Below are 22,120 nucleotides of genomic sequence, written 5' to 3' on the forward strand. Positions count from 1 at the left end.
TGTACACAGTGATCTAACCAGGCCTCTGGACAGCTGCCACAAAACTTCCTTCCTTTTATATGGGCAGGGCAATTGTCTGATATTTTGCACCAGTCCTTCCACTATTGAAGCATTCCCACTGTGTAGCTGCGTTGACTGTGTGGTTAAGGCGTTGTGTTTGTAATCCAGTGGGATTTCCTGCGCAGGGTCGAACGCTGGTCGAACGACTTCACTGCAAATTCTTCATTTTATTTCATCGGCTCCCTGTGGAGTTCACTGGTCCCGAAACTGATCAGAATTTCCTTCACTACGCTTTATTACACTAATTACCGCAATGCTGTTGTTCCAATTGCAAACACTCATAATTTATCGGCATCAATTAGATATTGTGGATTTGTTGGAAACTATTTGCAAAGATCAGTGAGAAATATACACACAGAACAGCACGAAACAATTACATTTATTAAAGCGCCCTGCAATTTTTGCAAGAAAATGAGTGGAAACGCAGTTTGGTTTTATAAAGTTGAACAAGAATTAAAACGAGAGTAAAGCGACCACGGAAGGCCTGGATCCTGCAATTTTCCGATAACTTCAGAATCCACACCGAAGTCAGGCGCCTAATTCATTAGCCCACGTGGACACGGTCTCCGTCAGGTCTGTCACTATTTCTCAGAAGGCTCTAAAAGAAAGACTTAAATTTATGTAGAATCTTTCATAGAATCATCGAATGGTTACCGCACAGAAGGAGGCCACTCGGCCCGTCGAGCTCCTGCTTTTTCTCTGCCAGATTACTTCAGCTGATCCCACCCCCCGCCCTTTCCCTGCAGCCCTGCATTGTTTTCCTTCAGGAACTTGACCACTATCATTTTGAAATCCACTATTGAATCTGCCTCCACCACCCTTTCAGGCAGTACATTCTAGGTACTAACCATAACATTTGTATTTCTTAATACAAGCGGGGAGATTGCAGTAAAATGAAAAGCAAAATGCAGCAAATGCAGGATCCAGAGTTGTCCATTAAATGCTGGAAAGACTCCGCTGGTCCAGTAACATCTGTGGACAGAGAAACACCTGGTTAACCTTTCAGGTCCAGGATCTCGCGGCAGAAATAACTCGAAAGTTTTGCAGAAAAATGTTGCAGGTTCCGTGTGAATATCCTTCCAATCTTTTTAAGCTGCTGAAAAAGAATAAGAAGAAACTAACCTCCCCACCAAAAATGTCCAATGGCTCATAAGGGGAACGAATCCTCCACCTTGCCGGTATTAACACAGCGCTCTAACCAAGTGAATGGTGGCTACAACTCCCTTTTAAACAAACACAGAATGATTCGGAACTGACAGCACATCCCTTTTAAACAAATGTAAGAAGTCACAAAACACCAGGTTATCATCCAACTGTTTTACTTGAAATCACAAGCTTTCGGAGCGCTGCTCCTTTGCCAGGTGAAGTGCAGAGATGCATAAAGACACAGGTTATATAGTCAGAGAATAACAAGAACATAAGAACATAAGAACGTAAGAAAAGGAGCAGGAGTAGGCCAATCGGCCCCTCGAGCCTGCTCCACCATTCAATAAGATCATGGCTGATCTGATCCAAACCGCCAATCTACTATCACAGAACCATCTCCTGAATCTAACAGAATTAGACACACGAAATAGCAGCAGGATCAGGCTACACGGCCTCTGGGCCCGCTCCGCTACCCACAGGGCCATGTCCGATCCGAACCAGGACTCATGTCCAAATTCCTGCCCGCTCCCCTTAACCCTTAATTCCCTTTACTTCTAGGAAACTGTCTATTTCTGTTTTAAATTTATGTAATGATGTAACTTCTACAGCTTTTTGGGGCAGCATATTCCATGGACCTACCACCCTCTGAGTGAAGTCGTTCCTCCTCATCTCAGTTTTGAAAGAGCAGCCCCTTATTCAAGACTATGCCCCCTAGTTCAATTTTCACCCATCATCGGGAACATCCTCCACGCATCCACCCGATCCAACCCCTTCACAATCTTATATGTTTTAATAAGATCGCCTCTCGTTCTTCTGAACTCCAATGAGTAGAGTCACAATCTACTCAACCTCTCCTCATATGTCCATGCCCTCATCCCCGGGATTAACCAAGTGAACCTTCTTTGCACAGACTCGAGAGCAAGTCTGTCTTTTCTTAAGTATGGACACCAAAATTGTACGCAGTATTACAGGCGCGGTCTCGCCAATACGTTGTACAACTGAAGCAATACCTCCCTATTTTTATATTCTATCCCTCTAGCAATGAAAGCCAACATTCCATTGGCCTTCTTAATCACTTGCTGCACCTGCATACTAAACTTTTGAGTTTCATGCACCAGGGACCCCAGATCCCTTTGTACTTCAGTACTTTACAGTTTCTTGCCATTAAGATAATAACTTGCTCTACGATTTTTCCTGCCAAAGTACATAACCTCACACTTTCCAGTATTGTATTCCATCGGCCAAATCTCTGCCCACTTACTTGCAGGTTTTTTATGTCCTCCTCACACACTACTTTCCCTCCCATCTTAGTATCATCTGCAAACTTTGATATGTTACACTCGGTCCCCTCCTCCAAATCGTTAATATAGATTGTAAAGAGTTGGGAAGCCAGCACTGACCCCTGCGGAACACCACTAGTAACTGATTGCCAGTCTGAGCATGAACCACTTATCCCAACTCTCTGCCTCCTGTTAGATAGCCAATCCTCTATCCATGCCAGAATATTACCCCCAATCCCGTGATTTTTTATCTTAAGCAATAATCTTTTGTGTGGCACCTTGTCAAATGCCTTTTGGAAGTCTAAATACACTACATCGACTGGTTCCCCTTTATCCACCCTATATGTTACTTCCTCAAAGAACTCCAGCAAATTTGTCAAACATGACTTCCCCTTCATAAAACCTTGCTGACTTTTCCTATTAAATTATGATTATCCAAATGTCCTGTTACTGTCTCCTTAATAATGGACTCCAAAATTTTACCTACCACAGATGTTAGGCTAACCGATCTATCGTTTCCAGCCTTCTGTCTACTGCCCTTTTGGAATAAGGGTGTTACATTAGCAGTTTTCCAGTCTGCCGGGACCTTTGCTGAGTCCAGGGAGATTTGGAAAATTATTACCAATGCATCCACAATCCCTACCGCCACTTCCCTCAAGACCATAGGATGTAAGCCATCAGGTCCAGGTGATTTTTCCGCCTTGAGTCGCATTATTTTACCGAGTACCACTTCCTTAGTGATTTTGATTGTGTTTAGCTCCTCCCCCCGTATGCCCCCTGTTTGTCCAGTGTTGGGATATTCTTAGTGTCCTCTACTATAAAGACTGATACAAAATATTCATTCAGTGTTTTTGCCATCTCCATATTTCCCACCATTAATTTCCCGGTCCCTTCCTCTAAGGGACCAACATTAACTTTAGCCACCCTTTTTCTTTTTATATAACTATAAAAACTCTTACTATCTGTTTTTATATTTTTCGCTAATTTACTGTCATAATCTATCTTCCCTTTCTTAATCAATCTTTTTGTAATTTTTTGCTGTCTTTTAAAGTTTTCCCAATCCTCTATCCTCCCACTAGATTTGGCTACCTTATATGCCCCTGCTTTTAGTCGAATACTACCCTTCATTTCTTTACTTAGCCACGGATGGCTGTCTTTTCTTTTACAACCTTTTCTTCTCAGTGGAATATATATTTTTTGAAAGTTGTAAAATAACTCCTTAAATGTACACCACTGATCATGCATCGTCTTACACTTTAATCTATTTTCCCAATCCACTCTACTCAATTCCGCTCTCATACCTTCATAGTCTACTTTATTCAAGGCATTAAAAGAGAAGTTAAAGAAGAGTGCAATAAGGGCACAGCAGTCATCATGGGTGACTTTAATCTGCATATAGATTGGGCAAACCAAATGAGTAACAATACTGTGGAGGAGGAATTCCTGGATTGTTTACGGGATGGTATCCTGGACCAATATGTCGAGGAACCATCCAGAGATCAGGCCATCTTAGACTGGGTATTATGTAACGAGAAAGGATTAATTCACAATCTTGTTGCAAGAGGCCCCTTCGGTCGGAGCGATCATAATATGATCGGATTCTTCATTAAGATGGAGAATTAAGTAGTTGACTCGGAGACTAGGGTCCTCAATTTAAATAAAGGAAACTATGATGGTCTGAGGAGCGAGTTGGGAAGGATTGATTGGGGGATGGCACTCAAAGGGTTGATGGTGGATAGGCAATGTCAAACATTCAAAGACCGAATGGATGAACTACAGAATTTGTTCATCCCAGTTTGGCATAAAAATAAAACAAAAAAAGTGACCCAACCGTGGCTAACAAGGGAAATTTGGGATAGCATAAGGTCCAAGGAGAAGGCATATAAATTGGCCAGAAAAAGCAATAATCCTGAGGATTGGGAGCAGTTTAGGATTCAACAAAGGAGGACAAAGGAATTAATTAAGAAAGGGAAAATAGAATATGAGAGTAAGCTTGCAGAGAACATAAAAACTGACTGTAAAAGCTTTTATAGATATGTGAAGAGAAAGAGATTGGTGAAGTCAAGCGAAGGTCCCTTGCAGTCAGAATCGGGGGTATTTATAATGGGGAGCAAAGAAATGGCAGACCAACTAAATACATATTTTGGTTCTGTCTTCACAAAGGAGGACACAAATAGCCTCCCAGAGATGCCGGGGAACATAGGTTCTGATGAAAGGGTGGAACTGAAAGAAATCAGTATTTGTAGGGAAATGGTGTTAGGAAAATTGATGGGACTGAAGGCCGATAAATCCCCAGGGCCTGATAATCTACATCCCAGGGTATTAAGGAAGTGGCCCTAGAAATAGTAGATGCATTGCTGGTCATCTTCCAGAACTCGATAGATTCTGAAATGGTACCCATGGATTGGCGAGTAGCTAATGTTACCCCACTATTCAAAAAAGTGGTAGAGAAAAGGTGGGGAATGATAGACCGGTAAGCTTGACATCGGTAGTGGGGAGAATGCTAGAGTCCATTATAAAAGATGTAATAGCAGAGCACTTGGAAAGCAATGACTGGATCGGACAAAGTCAACATGGATTTACTAAAGGTAAATCATGCTTGACTAAACTACTGGAATTTTTTGAGGATGTAACTGGTTAAATAGATAAGGGAGAACTAGTGGATGTGGTGTAATTGGACTTTCAGAAGGCTTTTGATAAGGTCTGCATAAGAGATTAGCGTGCAAAATTAATGCACATGGGATTGGGGGCAAGGTATTGACTTGGATAAAGAACTGGTTGGCGGACAGAAAGCAAAGAGTTGGAATAAACGGGTCGTTTTCTGAATGGCAGGCAGTGACTAGTGGGGTACCGCAAGGATCGGCCCTAGGACCCCAGCTGTTCACAATATATATTAGTGATCTGGACGAGGGAATTGGATGTAATATCTCCAAATTTGCAGACGACACAAAGCTGGGGGGGAGGGTATGCTGTGAGGAGGATGACGTGAAACTCCAGCACGATTTGGACAGGTTGGGTGATTGGGCAGAAACATGGCAAATGCACTATAATGTGGATAAATGTGAGGTTATCCACTTTGGTGGCAAAAACAGGAAAGCAGATTATTATTTGAATGGTAATAGATTGGGAGAAGGGGAAGTGCAAAGAGACCTGGGTTTTCTTGTACACCAGTCGCTGAAGGTAAGCATGCAGGTGCAGCAGACGGTTAAGAAGGCGAATGGTATGTTGACCTTCGTAGCAAGAGGGTTCGAGTACAAGAACAAGGATGCCTTGCTGCAGTTGTACAGGGCCTTGGTGAGAACACACCTTGAGTATTGTGTGCAGTTTTGGTCGCCTTACCTGAGTAAGGACGTTCTTGCCATGGAAGGAGTGCAGCGAAGATTCACCAGGCTGATACCTGGAATGGCAGGAATGACATATGAGGAGAGATTGTGTCGATTGGGCTTATACTCACTGGAGTTTAGAAGATTGAGAGGGGATCTCATCGAAAACTGTAAAATTCTGTCAGGCCTGTACAGACTAGATGCAGGAAGGATGTTTCTGATGGCCGGGGAATCCAGAACCAGGGGTCATAATCTAAGGATAAGGGTATGCCATTTAGGACTGAAATGAGGAGGAATTTCTTCACCCAGAGACTGGTGAACCTGTGGAATTCTCTGCCACAGAGAGCGGTGGAGGCCAGTTCATTAAGTATATTCAAGAAAGAGTTGGATATATTTCTTAAGGCTAAAGGGATCAAGGGATATGGGGAGAAGGCAGGGACCGGAAAATGAATTTGGATGATCAGCCATGATCTCATTGAATGGCGGAGCGGGCTCGAAGGGCCGAATGGCCTACTCCTGCTCCTATCTTCCATGTATCTATGTATCTATGTATCAAGCTTAGCACGCTTGTTTGAGATCCAACCTTTTCACCCTCTAATTGAATATGGAATTCAACCATGTAATGGTCACTCATTCCAAGGGGATCCTTTACTAGGACATTTTTAATTAATCCTGTCTCGTTACACAGGACCAGATCTAAGGTTGCTTGCCCCTGGTCGGTTCAGTTACAGACTGCTCAAGAAACCCATCCCTAATACACTCAATGAACTCATCCTCAAGGCAGCCCTGCCCAATTTGATTTGTCCAATTAATATGATAGCTAAAATCCCCCATAATTATAGATGTTCCCTTATTACATGCCTCAACTTTTTCCTGATTGATAATCCGTCCAACAGAGTTGCAACTGTTCGGAGGCCTATAGATTATGCCCACTAGTGTTTTTTCCCCTTATTATTCCTTACCTCCACCCAAACTGTTTCATTATCCTGATCTGTTGAACCAATATCATTTCTCTGTATTACAGTGATTCCTTCCTTTATTAACATAGCCACCCCACCTCCCCTTCCTTCGTGCCCGTCCTTCCTGATCGTTAAAGAACCTGGTATGTTTAATTCCCAGGCATTTTTATCCTGAAGCCATGTTTCTGTAATGGCCACAAGATCATACCCATATGTAGTTATTTGTGCCATTAACCCGTCTATTTTGTTATGAATGCTACGTGCATTCAGATAGAGAACTTTCAAATATGTTATGTGACACTTAGTTCCTGCTTTTGCCCTTTTTATTACTTTACCTTTTACTCCATACCTTCTGCCCCTTCCTCACACGCTCTGGTTTTTAATTTCCCCACTGCTACCTGTGGTAAACCACTGTTTGTATTCCACTGTGTACATGCCTGTAGATGTCTCGGCTGACTCCTCCCACGAGTCCAGGTATAAAGGTGACTGCTCCACAGTCCCTCTGTATTCTGGACTGGTCGACCACTCGAGGCACACCTTCATTCTCTTGTTAATAAAAGCCTGTTAATTCCTCGCTTAATCTCAGTCTTTTGAGTTATTGATAGCGCATCAATTTTATTAACAAGATTTTTATAATGGAGAAGATCCTCACACCAGCATGCCTGGACTTAGATCATCGGGAGGCGGACTCATGCACCAAGTTTACTCACTGGCTTAGATGTTTTGAATAATTTCTGATCGCCTCCGCTGAAACGGTCAAATCGGACGAGGACAAACTGGACGTCCTGACCTCCAAAGTGAACCACCGAGTCTACTCGATCATCCAGGATGCGAACTCGTACGTGGATGCTATCAAGCTCCTCAAGGACCAGTACACGCACCCAGTGAACGAGGTGTACGCTCGGCATCTCCTGGGGAGTCGTAAACAACAACCTGGGGAATCGACCGAGGAATACCTTCAGGCACTGTCTGTGCTTGGCCGGGCCTGTGGTTGTAAGGATGTAAAGGCCGCCGTGTACACAGAGGAACTTACCCGGGACGCTTTTGTAGCGGGCCACAGGTCCAATTACACCCGACAGCGACTGTTGGATCAGAGTGATCTCGATCTCAACAGGGCCTCTTAACTCGCACCATCATTGGACGCAGCCTACCGGGGCATGGACGCCTACTCCTCTGCACCGTGATCACTGCGGGGAACGGCAGCCTGAGACACGGTAGGACCATCTCATAGCGCCGTGCCACCCCAGCCACATCCCAGCAATGGCCCAACTACCGCAGCAGTGTCCCAAGGCCAGACAGCAGTGCCCCAAGGCCAGAAATGCTACTTCTGTGGCCAGGCCAAACACCCCAGAGCACGGTGCCCGGCGAAAAATGCGATCTGCTCGGGCTGCGGGAAGAAAGGACACTACGCCAGCGTCTGCAGGGCCAAAGCCACCCCGAACCCCAGCAGCACCGCGTGTGGGCCGTGCGGGCCGCCATCTTGGGCCGCCCCAGCCATGTGCGAACCACCGGAACAGCAGCCATTTTGGACGCCTCCAGCCACATGGGGATCATGGAAGCCGCCATCTTGGACGACAGCCGGGATGCAGCAGGCCCCCAACACCGCCTCATCTGCTACCCGCAGCGACACACCGACCCCTACGCTGGCCTCCGTTATGCTGGACCAAGTGAGACCGCACCAGCTGGCCCGGTCCACAATTGACATTAAGGTAAATGGTCACGAAACAATCTGCCTTTTTGACTCTGGGAGCACGGAGAGCTTCATCCACCCTGACATGGTGCGGCGTTGCTCTCTCCCAGTCCTGCCTGCGCACCAGCGGATTTCTATGGCCTCTGTGTACCAGTTGGTGGACATTGGCGGCTACTGCATGGTGACACTCGTAGTAGACCGGACTGTGTACGATAATGTTAAGCTTCTGGTCCTGCCCCACCTCTGCGTTGCCGTTCTACTGGGGTTAGATTTTCAGTGCCACCTTAAAAGTGTTACGATGGCGTACGGTGGACCCTTCCCCCCACTCACAGTCCACAGCCAGCAGCTTCCAAATTGCCCGCCGCGCACCAGGTGCAACCTCTCCACACTCAGAGTCACCCCCCCCCACTGTTTGCTAACCTCACCCCCGACTGTAAGCCCATCGCCACAAAGAGCATGCGATACAGTTCCGGGGACAGGGTTTTCATTAAAAACGAAGTGGAGCGGCTCCTGAAGGAGGGGATTATTGAGGGCAGCACCAGCCCCTGGTGAGCCGAGGTTGTGGTCGTTAAGACCGGCGAGAAGCTGCCCCTGGTCATCGACTACAGCCAGACAATAAATCGCTACACCCTGCTGGATGCTTACCCACTCCCCCGTATAGCTGATATGGTCAACCAGATCGCGCAGTACCGCGTCTTCTCGACCATTGACCTGAAATCAGCGTACCACCAGCTCCCTATCCGCTCTGAGGACCGCCAGTATACTGCCTTTGAGGCAAACCGCCGCCTCTATCACTTTCTTAGGGTTCCCTTTGGCGTCACTAATGGGGTCTCCGTCTTCCAAAGGGAGATGGACCGGATGGTCGATCATAATGCGTTGCAGGCCACCTTCCCATATCTGGATAATGTGACCATCTGCGGCCATGACTTGCAGGACCATGACGCAAACCTCGAAAAATTCCTCCTCACCGCCAAACTCCACAACCTGACGTATAGCAAGGAGAAGTGCATATTCCGCATAACCCGCCTCGCCAGCCTTGGCTGTGTTGTGGAACACGGAGTCATCGGTCCCGACCCCGACCGGATCCGTCCCCTTATGGAACTCCCATTGCCCCACTGCCTCAAGGCCCTGAAGAGGTGCCTAGGGTTTATCTCTTATTACGCCCAATGGGTCCCCTACTATGCGGACAAGGCCCATCCGCTGATCAAGTCCACCTCTTTTCCCGTGACGGCAGAGGCCCGCTTAGCCTTCCACCGTATCAAGGAAGACATTGCCAAAGCCACCATGCACGCAGTGGACGAATCCATCCGCTTCCAGGTGGAATGCGACGCGCCCGACTTTGCCCTGGCCGCTACCCATAATCAGGCAGGGAGACCCGTGGCCTTCTTTTCATGAACCCTCCAGGGCCCGGAGACCAGACACTCCGCTGTTGAGAAGGAGGCCCAGGCTATTGTGGAGGCTGTGCATCATTGGAGGCACTAACTGGCCGGAAAACGATTTACCCTGCTCACTGACCAGCGTTCAGTTGCGTTTATGTTTAACAACAAGCAGAGGCGCAAAATCAAAAACGACAAGATCTTGAGGTGGAGAATCGAACTTTCCACCTACAATTACAAGATCTTGTACCGGCCCGGGAAGCTCAATGAACCCCCGGATGCTCTATCACGTGGCACCTGCGCCAGCCCGCAGATCGATAGACTGCGGGCCCTCCACAATGAACTCTGCCACCCGGGGGTCACCAGGTTCTTCCACTTCATCAAGGCCCGCAACCTGCCTTACTCCATTGAGGAGGTCAGGACCATGACCAGGAACTGCCAAGTCTGCGCTGAGTGCAAACCGCACTTTAATAGACCAGACAGGGCTCACCTGATAAAAGCCACTCGACCCTTCGAGCGCCTGAGCGTTGATTTTAAAGGGCCTCTCCCCTCCTCCGACTGCAATGTGTACTTCCTCAACATTATTGATGAGTACTCCCGTTTCCCGTTCGCCATCCCCTGCCCGGACATGACCAGTGCCACGGTCATTAAATGTCTGAACGACCTCTTCACCCTGTTTGGTTTCCCCAGCTATATCCATAGCGACCGGGGCTCATCGTTTATGAGCGACGAACTCCGTCAGTACCTGCTCGCTAGGGGTATTGCCACAAGCAGGACCACCAGTTACAACTCCCGGGGGAACGGACAGGTGGAAAGAGAGAATGTGACAGTTTGGAAGGCCTCCCTGCTAGCCTTAAAGTCTAGGGGCCTTCCGACCTCCCGCTGGCAGGATGTGCTCCCCAATGCGCTCCACTCTATTCGGTCACTGCTCTGCACTGCCACTAACGCCACCCCTCATGAGAAAATGTTTGTCTTCCCAAGGAAGTCCACATCGGGGACATCGCTACCACCATGGCTGATGTCCCCAGAGCCGGTCATACTGAGAAGACACATGAGGACCCATAAAACGGACCCCCGGGTCAAAAGGGTCGACCTCCTCCACGACAACCACCAGTAAGCTTACATTGCGTACGCGGACGGGCGGAGGACAGAGTCTCCATACGAGACCTCGCATCCACGTGGGCCGCAGTAACCCACTACCCACTACCACCCCCCCCCCACGACCCGATATCCAGCCCCAGCAGACGGCGGGCCTGGGCCCTGCGACCCGCTCGACACCTACGAGGACTACACACTAGTGCCCCAGCCTATGCGGGACTCAACGCCGGAAGCTTCACTACCCCTGCAGTCGCCACGTCGATCACAGAGGCAGACAAGTCCTCCGGAGAGACTCCAATGCATTAACTTTTAATACACTTCACCCCGCCGGACTCATTTTTAAACAAGGGGTGAATGTGGTAAACCACTGTTTGTATTCTACTGTGTACATGCCTGTACATGTCTCGGCTGACTCCTCCCACGAGTCCAGGTATAAAGGTGACTGCTCCACAGTCCCTCTGTATTCTGGACCGGTCGACCACTCGAGGCACACCTTCATTCTCTTGTTAATAAAAGCCTGTTAATTACTCACTTAATCTCAGTCTTTTGAGTTATTGATAGCGCATCACTACCTAAGTCTATGACCTTCTCTGTTGTCACATTTATTATTTGCACTCGAGGAACCTCCCCCCCACTAGTTAGTTTAAAGCCCTCTCTACAGCCCTAGTTATATGATCCGCCAGGACTCTAGTCCCAGCACTGGCCAAGTGAAGCCCGTCCCAACGGAACAGCTTCCTCCTGCCCCAGTACTGGTGCCAGTGTCCCAGGAACAAAACCCATTTCTCCCACACCAGTCTTTGAGCCACGCATTTAACTCTTTAATTTTATTTATCCTAGCCAAATTCGCTCGTGGCTCAGGTAATAATACAGAGATTATTAGCCTTGAGGTTCTGTTTATTAATTTGACCCCTAGCTGCTCATACTCCTTTAACAGAACCGGCTTTCTAATCCTATCTACCTCGTTTGTACCAATAATGCCAGATGACTACAGGTAACCTTTCTAACTGCCATTTATCACACCTCAGCAGAGAGATAATCACAGCAATCAAAGATGGTGTCTTCACATGTGATGATGGTATCTGTGTTGATGATCTGGCATGTCTTGCAGAGGTTGTTGTGGCAGGGTTGTGTGCTGTCGTGCTCGCTGTACTCCTGAAAGCTGGGTAATTTGCTGCGAATGATGGTCTGTTTGAGGTTAGGCGGCTGTTTGAAGGCCAGTAATGGAGGCGTGGGGATGGCCTTAGCGAGGTGTTCATCATCATCGATGACATGTTGAAGGCTGCGAAGAACATGGCATAGTTTCTCCGCTCCATGGAAGTACTGGACGACGAAGGGTACTCTGTTGGTTGTGTCCCGTGTTTGTCTTCTGAGAAGGTCTATGGGATTTTTTGCTGTGGCCCGTCGGAACTGTCGATCGACGAGTCGAGCTTCATATCCCATTCTTATGAGGGCATCTTTCAGCGTCTGTAGGTGTCCATCGCGTTCCTCCTCGTCTGAGCAGAACCTGTGTATTCGCAGATGATGATGAACACCTCGCTAAGGCCATCCCCACGCCTCCACTACTCACCTACAAACAGCCGCCAAACCTCAAACAGACCATCGTTCGCAACAAATTACCCAGGCTTCAGGAGAACAGCGACCACGACACCACACAACCCTGCCACGGCAAACTCTGCAAGATATGCCAGATCATCAACATATATACCATCATCACACGTGAGGACACCACCCACCAGGTACATGGTACATACTCATGTGACTCGGCCAACGTTGTCTACATCGTACTTTGCAGGAGAGGATGCCCCGGAGCATGGTACATCGGCGAGACCATGCAGACACTGCGACAACGGATGAACGGATGTCGCACAACATTCGCCAGGCAGGAGTGTTCCCTCTCAGTCGGCGAACACTTCAGCAGTCAAGAACATTCAGCTTCCGATCTTCGGGTAAGCATTCTACAAGGCGGCTTTCGAGACACACGACAATGCAAAATCGTAGAGCAGAAGCTGATAGCCAAGTTCTGCACTCATGAGGATGGCCTCAACCGGGATCTTGGGTTCATGTCACGCTACATGTAACCCCACCTGACGTAGGGTCATCCAGACTCGAGTCGTCGTTGGCTTGTTCTCTCTACACAGATGCGGCCAAACCTGCTGTGATTTCCAGCAAAAAAAATGTTTTTTTGTCTGTTTTTTGTTTTTCATACAGACCCCAGCATCTTCAACATTTGACCCCTTGTGACCCCACCTCATTGTGCTTTGATGTAATGTTTTCCTGACTGACCTGTTTGGACACCATTCACACCTTTCATTGCTGTGATTATCTCTCTGCTGAGGTGTGATAAATGGCAGTTAGAAAGATTACCTGTAATCATGTGGCATTATTCTCTGACTCTATAAGTTGTGTCTTTATGCATCTCTCCACTTCACCTGACGAAGGAGCAGCGCTCCGAAAGCTTGTGATTTCAAATAAAACTGTTGGACTAAACCTGGTGTTGTGTGATTTCTTACATTTGTCCACCCCAGTCCAACACCGGCATCTCCACACCCTTTTAAACAGGCACAGAATGATCCGGATCTGACAGCACATCCCTTTTAAACAGACTCAGAATGATCCGGGACTGACATCACATCCCTTTTAAACAGACACAAAATGATTCTGGACAGAAAGTGCATCACTTTTAAACAGACCGTTAAATGATCTGGGACTGACAGCGCATCCCTTTTAAATATACACAGAATGATCCGGGACTGACAGATGATCTTTTTTAAACAGACACAGAATGATCCGGCACTGAAAGCAGATGCCTTTTAAACAGACACAGAATGAACCTGGACTGACAGCACATTCCTTTTAAACAGACACAGAATGAACCGGGCCTGAAAGTAGATCCCTTTTAAACAGACATAGAATGCTGCCTGACCTGCAGAGTATTTAGAGCATTTTATCTGTTTCTATTTCATATTTCCAGCATCATAACAATTTTGCTTTTGAATTACAATTATATGTAAACGGATCGTCCTCCGCCATTTCCGCCACCTCCATCTTGATCCCACCACAAATCACACATTCCCCTCACCTTCCCTTTGAGCATTACGAAGGGACCACTCCCTCTTCGACACCCTGGTCCACTCCTCCATCACCCGCAACACTGCTTCCCCTTCACCCAGCACCTTCTCTTGGAAGCACATGAGATGCAAGACATGCCCTTGTCCCTCCCCCTTCCCACTCTCCAGGGCCATAAACACTCCTTCCAGGTGAAGCAGCGATTTATTTGTCCTTCTTGCAATTTAGTATGCTGCATTCGTGACTCGCAATGCGGTCTTCTCTACATTTGGGAGAGCAAATGCAGATTGGGTGACCGCTTTGTGGAACACCTCTGGTCCATCTTCAAGGCTGACCCTGAGCTTCCGGTTGCTTGTCAGTTTAATTCTCTGCTCCACTCCCACTCAGTCTTCATTGTCCTCGGCCTCCCACACTGTTCAAATGAAGCTCCACGTAAGCTCAAGGAACCGCAACGCATCTTTCGATTAGGCAATCTACAGCCTTCTGGACTAAACATAGATTTCAAATTCAGCCCATAACCTCCGCCCTATCGCTTTATTTTCCATTTGCTTTAATTTTTAATTTATTTTTTCTCTCTCCCACATGGCAGCTGTCTTTCATTCTGCCAATGCCATTGGCACTTCATCTCGAGCTTTCTTTTGTTTCTTAACTTGTCCCATTGCCTTGTCCATTTGCCTTGCACCATCTCTTAATCTCACTTAATGTCTCTTAATCTCTGCTGTCCAGAGCTTTATTTGCTTCTCAATTTGTCCCATTGGAATCTCATTTTGCCTTGCGCCATCTCTTAATCTCTCAATGTCTCTTAATCTCTCCTGCCTTCCATCCTATCACAGACATTGCATTTGTTCCTTCCTCCCCTCCCGCCTTTCCCTGCACTTGCTCAAAAGTCTGCTCCATCTCCAGCTTTTTCCAGTTCTTACGAATGGTCATCGACCTGAAAGTTTTCCTTTGTTACTCTCTACACAGATGCAGCCTGACCTGCTGAGTATTTACAGCATTGTCTGTTTTTATTTAAGATTTCCAGCATCTGCTGTATTTTGCCGTTGCATACCTAATGGCCTTTGTGTCGCATTGGCTATTATATTGGACTTCTAGTTGTAGATAAATCAAGTCATTAAAGGTTGTGTGTTCGAGTCCCACCAGATTCTGATTTTGGTCAGGGTTCGATATTTCCTATGCTGGACGGACTATTTTGCAGTAAATCGGTAATTCAGAGAAGGGAAACTGCTGCCCCTACACTTCCTATGACCCAAGTGGCTCCACTCCCACCCCACTTTCCCTCTAAATCCTCATAACTCCTGAGTCTGTTACACAGGAACATTCAATTCAATTCAATTCAAAGCCTCGAGCCTCGTACAGAGCAACAGGAGCATACCATTCAGTCCCATGGCCCTTTTACAAAGGAACAGGAGGAGGCCATTCAGACATTGGCCCTTTTACATAGGAACAGGAGAAGGCCATTCAGTCCCATGATCCTTTTACAAAGGAGCAGGAGGAGACCATTCAGTCCCATGGCCCTTTTACATAGGTACAGGAAGAGGCCATTCACTCTCATGGACATTTTACATAGGAACATGAGGAGGCCATTTAGTTCCATGGACCTTTTACATAGGAACAGGAAGAGGCCATTCAGTCTCATGGCCATTTTACATAGGAACAGGAGGAGGCCATTCAGTCTCAAGGCCCGTTTACATAGGAACAGGAGGAGGCCATTCAGTCCCATGGCCCTTTTACATAGGAACAGGAGGAGGCCATTCAGTCCTAAGGCCCGTTTACATAGGAACAGGAGGAGGCCATTCAGTCCAATGGCCCTTTTACATAGGAACAGGAAGAGGCCATTCACTCTCATGGACATTTTACATAGGAACATGAGGAGGCCATTCAGTTCCATGGACCTTTTACATAGGTACAGGAGGAGGCCATTCAGTCCCATGGCCCTTTTACATAGGAACAGTAAGAGGCCATTCAGTCTCATGGCCATTTTACATAGGAACAGGAGGAGGCCATTCAGTCTCAAGGCCCTTTTACATAGGAACAGGAGGAGGCCATTCAGTCCCATGGCCCTTTTACATAGGAACAGGAGGAGGCCATTCAGTCCTAAGGCCTGTTTACATAGGAATAGGAGGAGGCAATTCAGTCACTTGGCACTTTTACATAGGAAAAGGAGGAGTCCATTCAGCCCCTCAGGCCTATTGCACTGGGACAGAATGAGCTATTCGGAACCTCGAGCCTGTTACACAGCGACAAGAGGTGGCCATTAAACCCTAGAGTTTGTTGCATTCGACAGAAGGAAGACGTTCAGCGATACAATATCTGTACAATAATAGTGGAACTCCAATCAACTCCTCGAACTCGTTGCATAGGATGGAGAGGAGGCATAACAGACCCGTGATCGTGTTATACAGGAAGAAGAGGAGTCCATTCAGCCACTCAAGCCTGTAGTACAGGAACAGGAGGAGGCCATTCAGCCCATAGCCCATCAAGTCTTTTATACAGGAACAGGAGGAGGCAGTCCAGCCCCGCAAGCCTGTTATACATGAACAGGAGGAGGCCATTCAGCCCCTCCAGCCTGTTACACAGCAAAAGCAGGAGGCAATTCAGCCCCCTGGGCCTGTTATAAAGTAACAGGAGGAGGCCATTCCGCCCCAGGAGTCTGCTAGATAGGTACCGGAGAAGGACACTCAGCCCCTCGAGCCTATTATACGGGAACGAGAGGAGACCATTCAGCCGCTCGTCCCTATTATACGGGAACAGGTGGAGTGCATTCAGTCGCTCGCGCCTTTTATACAGGAACAGGAGGAGGTTACTCAGCCTGTCTAAACTTTTACACAGATTCAAGAGGAGGCCATTAAACCCCTCAATCCTGTTACTCAGGGTTAAGAGGAGGCCACGCAGCCCCTCGAGCCTGTTATATGGGAACGGGAGACTAACAACCCTGTCAAGATCCTTCAGAATCTTGTATGTTTCAACTAAATTACATTTAATTGTTCAAAAATCCAGAGAGTATTGGCCCATTCTGAACAATCTCTCATCATAGGACAGCCCTCTAATTCCAGGAATCAATCTAGTGATTTTTCATTGCACCGCCTCTAAGGCAAGTATATCCTTCCTTGAATATGGAGACCAAAACTGCGCACAGTACTTCAGCTGTGGTCTCACCAAGGCCCTGTTCAATTGTAATAAGATTTCTTTACTCCTGTACACCAACCCCTTTAAATAAATGCCAACATGCCATTTGCCTTCCTTATTGCTTGCTGTACCTGCATGCTAGCATTCTGTGTTTCTTGCACGAGGGTACGAAATTATTAATAATAATAATAATAATAATAATAATAACAATCAACTTTATTGTCATTGTTAGTGCACAAGTGCAGTGCAATGAAATGTAGGGTTGCAGCTTCCGAGAGTGTACATTTAGATTAAGACATTTAAACATTCAACATTCATTTGGCTTGTAATACATTAACATAAACATAACCATAATAAAGTGCATTGGCAGATGTGCAGGCTTTAGAGTTTATTTGTGGAGTTCAGTAGGATGACAGCCCTGGGAAAGAAGCTGTTCCTAAATCTGGTCGTTCGGGTGTGAATGCATCTGTAGCGTCTCCCAGATGGCAGGAGGGCGAACAGACTGTGGCTGGGGTGGGTAGGGTTTTTGATGATGGTCCGTGACCTCCGTAAACAGCGTTTCTGGTTTATGTGCTCTATGGTCGGTAGCCGGGTGCCGGTAATGCGTTGGGCAGTTTTGACTACCCGCTGCAGGGCTTTCCGGTCATAGTAGCTACAGCTGCCATACCATACTGTGATACAGTTCATCAGGATGCTCTCTATTGTGCAGCGGTAAAAGTTAGAGAGGATCAGGGGTGACACGTTACATCCCTTCAGCCTCCTTAGGAAATATAGGCGCTGCTGGGCCTTCTTCACCAGACAGGAGGTATTAAGGGACCAGGAGAGGTCTTCCGTGATGTGGACTCCGAGGAACTTAAAGCTGTTAATCGCTGATGATAATTGCACTGAGCACCAACATTTGCAAGTTTCTTAACATTTAATAAATCTTCAGTTTTTCTATTCTCCCTACCAAAGTGAATAACCTCACATTTTCCTACATGATACTAACCGTGAAACCTTGTTGCCCATTCACTTAGTCTATCTATATCCCTTTGCACACACTTTGTATTCTCCTCGTAGCTTACTGTTGCACCTAGCGTTGTCTCATCCAGAAAACTTGGATGCATTACACTCGATCCCTTCATCTAAGTCATTAATATGAATTGTAAATAGATGAGGCCCCAACACTGTACCCTGCGGCACCACACATGTTACAGCCTGCCAACCTGTAAAAGGTCAATTTATCCCTACTCTCTGTTATTTGTCAGTTAACCAATCCTCTATCTATGCAACTTTTTTACAGCCAACCCCATGAGCTTTAATGCTAGCACAATGGCAATATGCTGAAGATCCGAAATAACAACAGAAAATGCTGGAAAAACTCAGCACGCCAGGCAACATCCGTGGAGAAAAAATAGAGTCGACGATTCGTGTCTAACCCATTGGTTTGAGTCGAACGGCTTCCTGTATGACGAGGGACATAGAGGAGATGATAAAACAAATAAAAGAAGATGTATGATGCATGTCAGATTAATTCTCCAAGGGAAAACAAGACCAAATACAATAAGTTGAGATGGGATTTGATGCTGAAATTAAGATTGGCAAAGAGTTAATATGAGAGTAGAATGGCAGTTAACAAAAAAGAGAAACCAAAAATCTTTTGTTAACAGTAAGCGGGTAGTAAGAGATGGGGTGGGGCCTATTAGAGTAAAATAAATAGATATATGCTTAGAGGCACAGGGCGAGGCTAGAATACTTAATGAGTACGTTCTAACGGTGTTTACTAAGGAAGTGGATGCTGACAAAATATCAGTAGAAATGGAAAAGGTAGAAACATTGGAAGGGGTGAAACATGATAGAATGGCTGGCTGGGCTTAGAGAGGATACATCGCCTGGTCCAGATGGCTCGCATCCAAGGTTGCTAAGGAAATTGGGGGAGGAGATAGCGGAAAGGCTTGCCTAATTTTCCAGTCTTCCTTAGATGCGGGGAAGGTTCCTGAGGATTGCAAAGTGGCAAATGTGACACCATTGTTCAAGAAACCCCCCTTCTGCCCTGGGAATAAGCAACCCTTTACTCCGACTCTCTGCTTTCAGTCCTGAAGCCAGCCAGCAAACCTTTCTGTTACTTATCCCCTGACTCCGCATTCTCTGACCTTGTTCATTAGTCTGTATTGGGTAACTTATAGAAGGCCTTTTGAAAATCAAGATAATTTACATCAACCGCATTACCACTGTATACTCTGTCAGCTGTGGCTCAGTTGGTAGCACTTTCGCCTTTGAGTTAGAAGGTTCTGGGTTCAGGTCCCACTCCAGGGACTTGAGCTCAAAAATCTCCGCTGACACTCCAGTGCAGTGCTGAGGGTGTCATGCACTGTTGGGAGTGCCGTCTTTATGATGAGGCATGAAACTCCCCCAGGTGGACCTAAGAAATCCCATTGCACTATTTCGAAGATGATCAGGGGAGACCTCCCCGGTGTTCTGGCCAATATTTATCCCTCAACCAATATAACAAAAACAGATTAAATGGTCATTATCACACTGCTGTTTGTTGTAGCCTGCTGTGTGCAGATTGGCTACCACATTTCCCAGATTACAACAATGACTGTACTTATAAGTACTTCATTGGCTGTAATCGCTTTGAAATATTCGGTGGTCGTGAGAGGCGCTATATAAATGCAAGTCTTCCTTACACTCAAAATTATTTCTTCAAAAAACTCAACGTGGTTTGTCAAAATAGACTTTCCCTTTTGAAGTCCATGCTGACTATTCATTTTTATATTTTTTGCTTTCTAGATATTCTACTATTTTCTCCTTTAGTAGGGATTTCATTATTGTTCCTACGACCGACGTTAAGCTGACTGGTCAATAAATCCCTGGACATGTTCATTCCCCCTTCTTAAATATCGATATAACGTTAGCTATCCGCTACTCCTCTGGCACTGCACCTTTTTCAAACCAATTATTAAAGATGCGTAATAATGCCTCTGCGACATCTTCCCCAGATTCTTTTAAAATGCGAGAATTAAATCCATCTGGATCAGGGGTTTTATTCTCTTTTAGTTTGATTAGTTTATTTAATATATCCCTTTTTTGTTTTAAATGCACTTATCTCATTACTAACCTCAAAATCCAATGTCATGTCCACCTGTTCTATCTCCCTGTTAAATACTGAAGCAAAATATGTATTTAATATTTCTGCCATCTCTCTATCGATACCTGTGCTATTATCCTTTCTTTCTCTAAAAGGCCCTATTCTCATCCCAAACTTCCTTATTTATTGACGTGCCTATGAAATATTTTACTATTTTGTTTTATGTTCCTCGTTTATTTAATTTCATAGTTCCTCATTGCCACCAGAACTGTTTTTTTTACTTCTCTCCTCGGCTTTTTGTATTCTCTCTTGTCGTGTACACCCTTGCTTTCGATGTACTTAATGCATGCCTCTTTCCTTACCCTCAATTGTTCCTTTATGGCTTTCTTAATCCATGGAGTCTCATTGCTGTTAAGTTTTTTCTTTCCTGTTAGTGGAATATATTTCTCCTGCACTCTGTTGAACACCATTTTAAATGTTTCACATTGCTGTTCCACATAGTTGTTTGCCAATATTGTTAACCATTTTTTCACCCAAGATTTATTCCCAGCTCCTCAAAATCAGCTTTTTCACAATCGTTTAACCCGGTTTTCGTCATACTTATGTCCTTCTTAATTAGCATTTGACAGCGTATTATATTGGCCAAGATTTTCCGATTGCAGGCCTCCCGTGGGCAGAGAGCTGCGATTTGGAAAAATCTGCACTCTTATCTTAGGGCTCACGGGAGGTGCACAGTTCCGATGCCGTGCCTCTCCCAACTGTCGGTGTGCAGGGCCCACATATCCCAGAGGCACAGGTAGTTCGCAGCGTCCCTGTGATCACGTAGGTCATGGGGAGCCAATCAGAGAAGGGCATCTCCCTTCATACATTTGTCAGGAAGCGATTTCAAATTTATGAATGGAGGTCACTCCCAAAACATAGTAAAACTTCAAATAAATTTATAAATAACATCACATTTGTAAAATGACTTGAAATTACATAAATTAACTAATTTAAACAAAAATTTAAAACTTTGAAAAAAGTTATTAAAGATTTTAACGTGTCTAAAAATAAACTTACCATTCTTTAAAGTAATTTTAAATGATGAATCAGTGGGAAAATATTTTTTTTACTTTTTTCAACTCTTATCCTGGTAAATGGAGGCCTTGCGCCTGCTTTTACCAGGCACAAGAATAGTAACTGTTTTGTGCGGGTGGAGGGTCTCCAAACAGCGGACCTGACCGCCCGCAGAGGCTGTGCTCATGGGCAGCAGGAGGATCTGTCAAGAGCTTTCTTGACAGATCAGAAATTCTGGTTTCCAGCACATGCACAGTGCATGCCTGAAACCGGCATTTCCGATGCACGTACCACTCATAGGGATCAGAATATCCGTCAAATTATGTCACTATTGCCTAGGTGTTCCCCTACTTTTACTGCACTTGTCTGCCCAGTTTCATTCCCCATTGCTAGATCAAATAGCGAATCCTCCCGCATTGGGCGTTTTGCATATTGGGTTAGAAAGCAGTCTTGTACACATTGTAGGAATTCCATTCCTTTATTCTGTTTACCTAACTCTTCTGTCTAATTAATATCGTTGGATTTGAAATGCCACGTGATTATTAATTTATGCACTTCACTCACTTCCATCATTTGTTTGCATATTTCTTCCTCCACCTTCTTTCCACTATTAGTTGGTCTGTAGACTCCGCTTATTAGCGTGATTGATCCTTTATTATCTTTTATCTCTATCCATAGCATTCACTTATTGACATGCTTATATCTACGTCACATTTTCTACTGCCATTATGATTTCACTACTTAGTACATCTGCTCCACCCTTCCTTTTTCCCTCCTTATCTTTTCTAATTATGTTATACACAGTAATGTTTTCTTCCCAGTTCTGATTTTTCAGTCGAGATGTCTCAGTATTCCCTACTATGTCTG

The sequence above is a fragment of the Somniosus microcephalus genome, unplaced genomic scaffold, assembly GCF_052327205.1.
Source record: "Somniosus microcephalus isolate GS21.2 unplaced genomic scaffold, FLI_Smic_1.0 unresolved_chr8, whole genome shotgun sequence".
Classification (NCBI taxonomy): domain Eukaryota; kingdom Metazoa; phylum Chordata; class Chondrichthyes; order Squaliformes; family Somniosidae; genus Somniosus; species Somniosus microcephalus.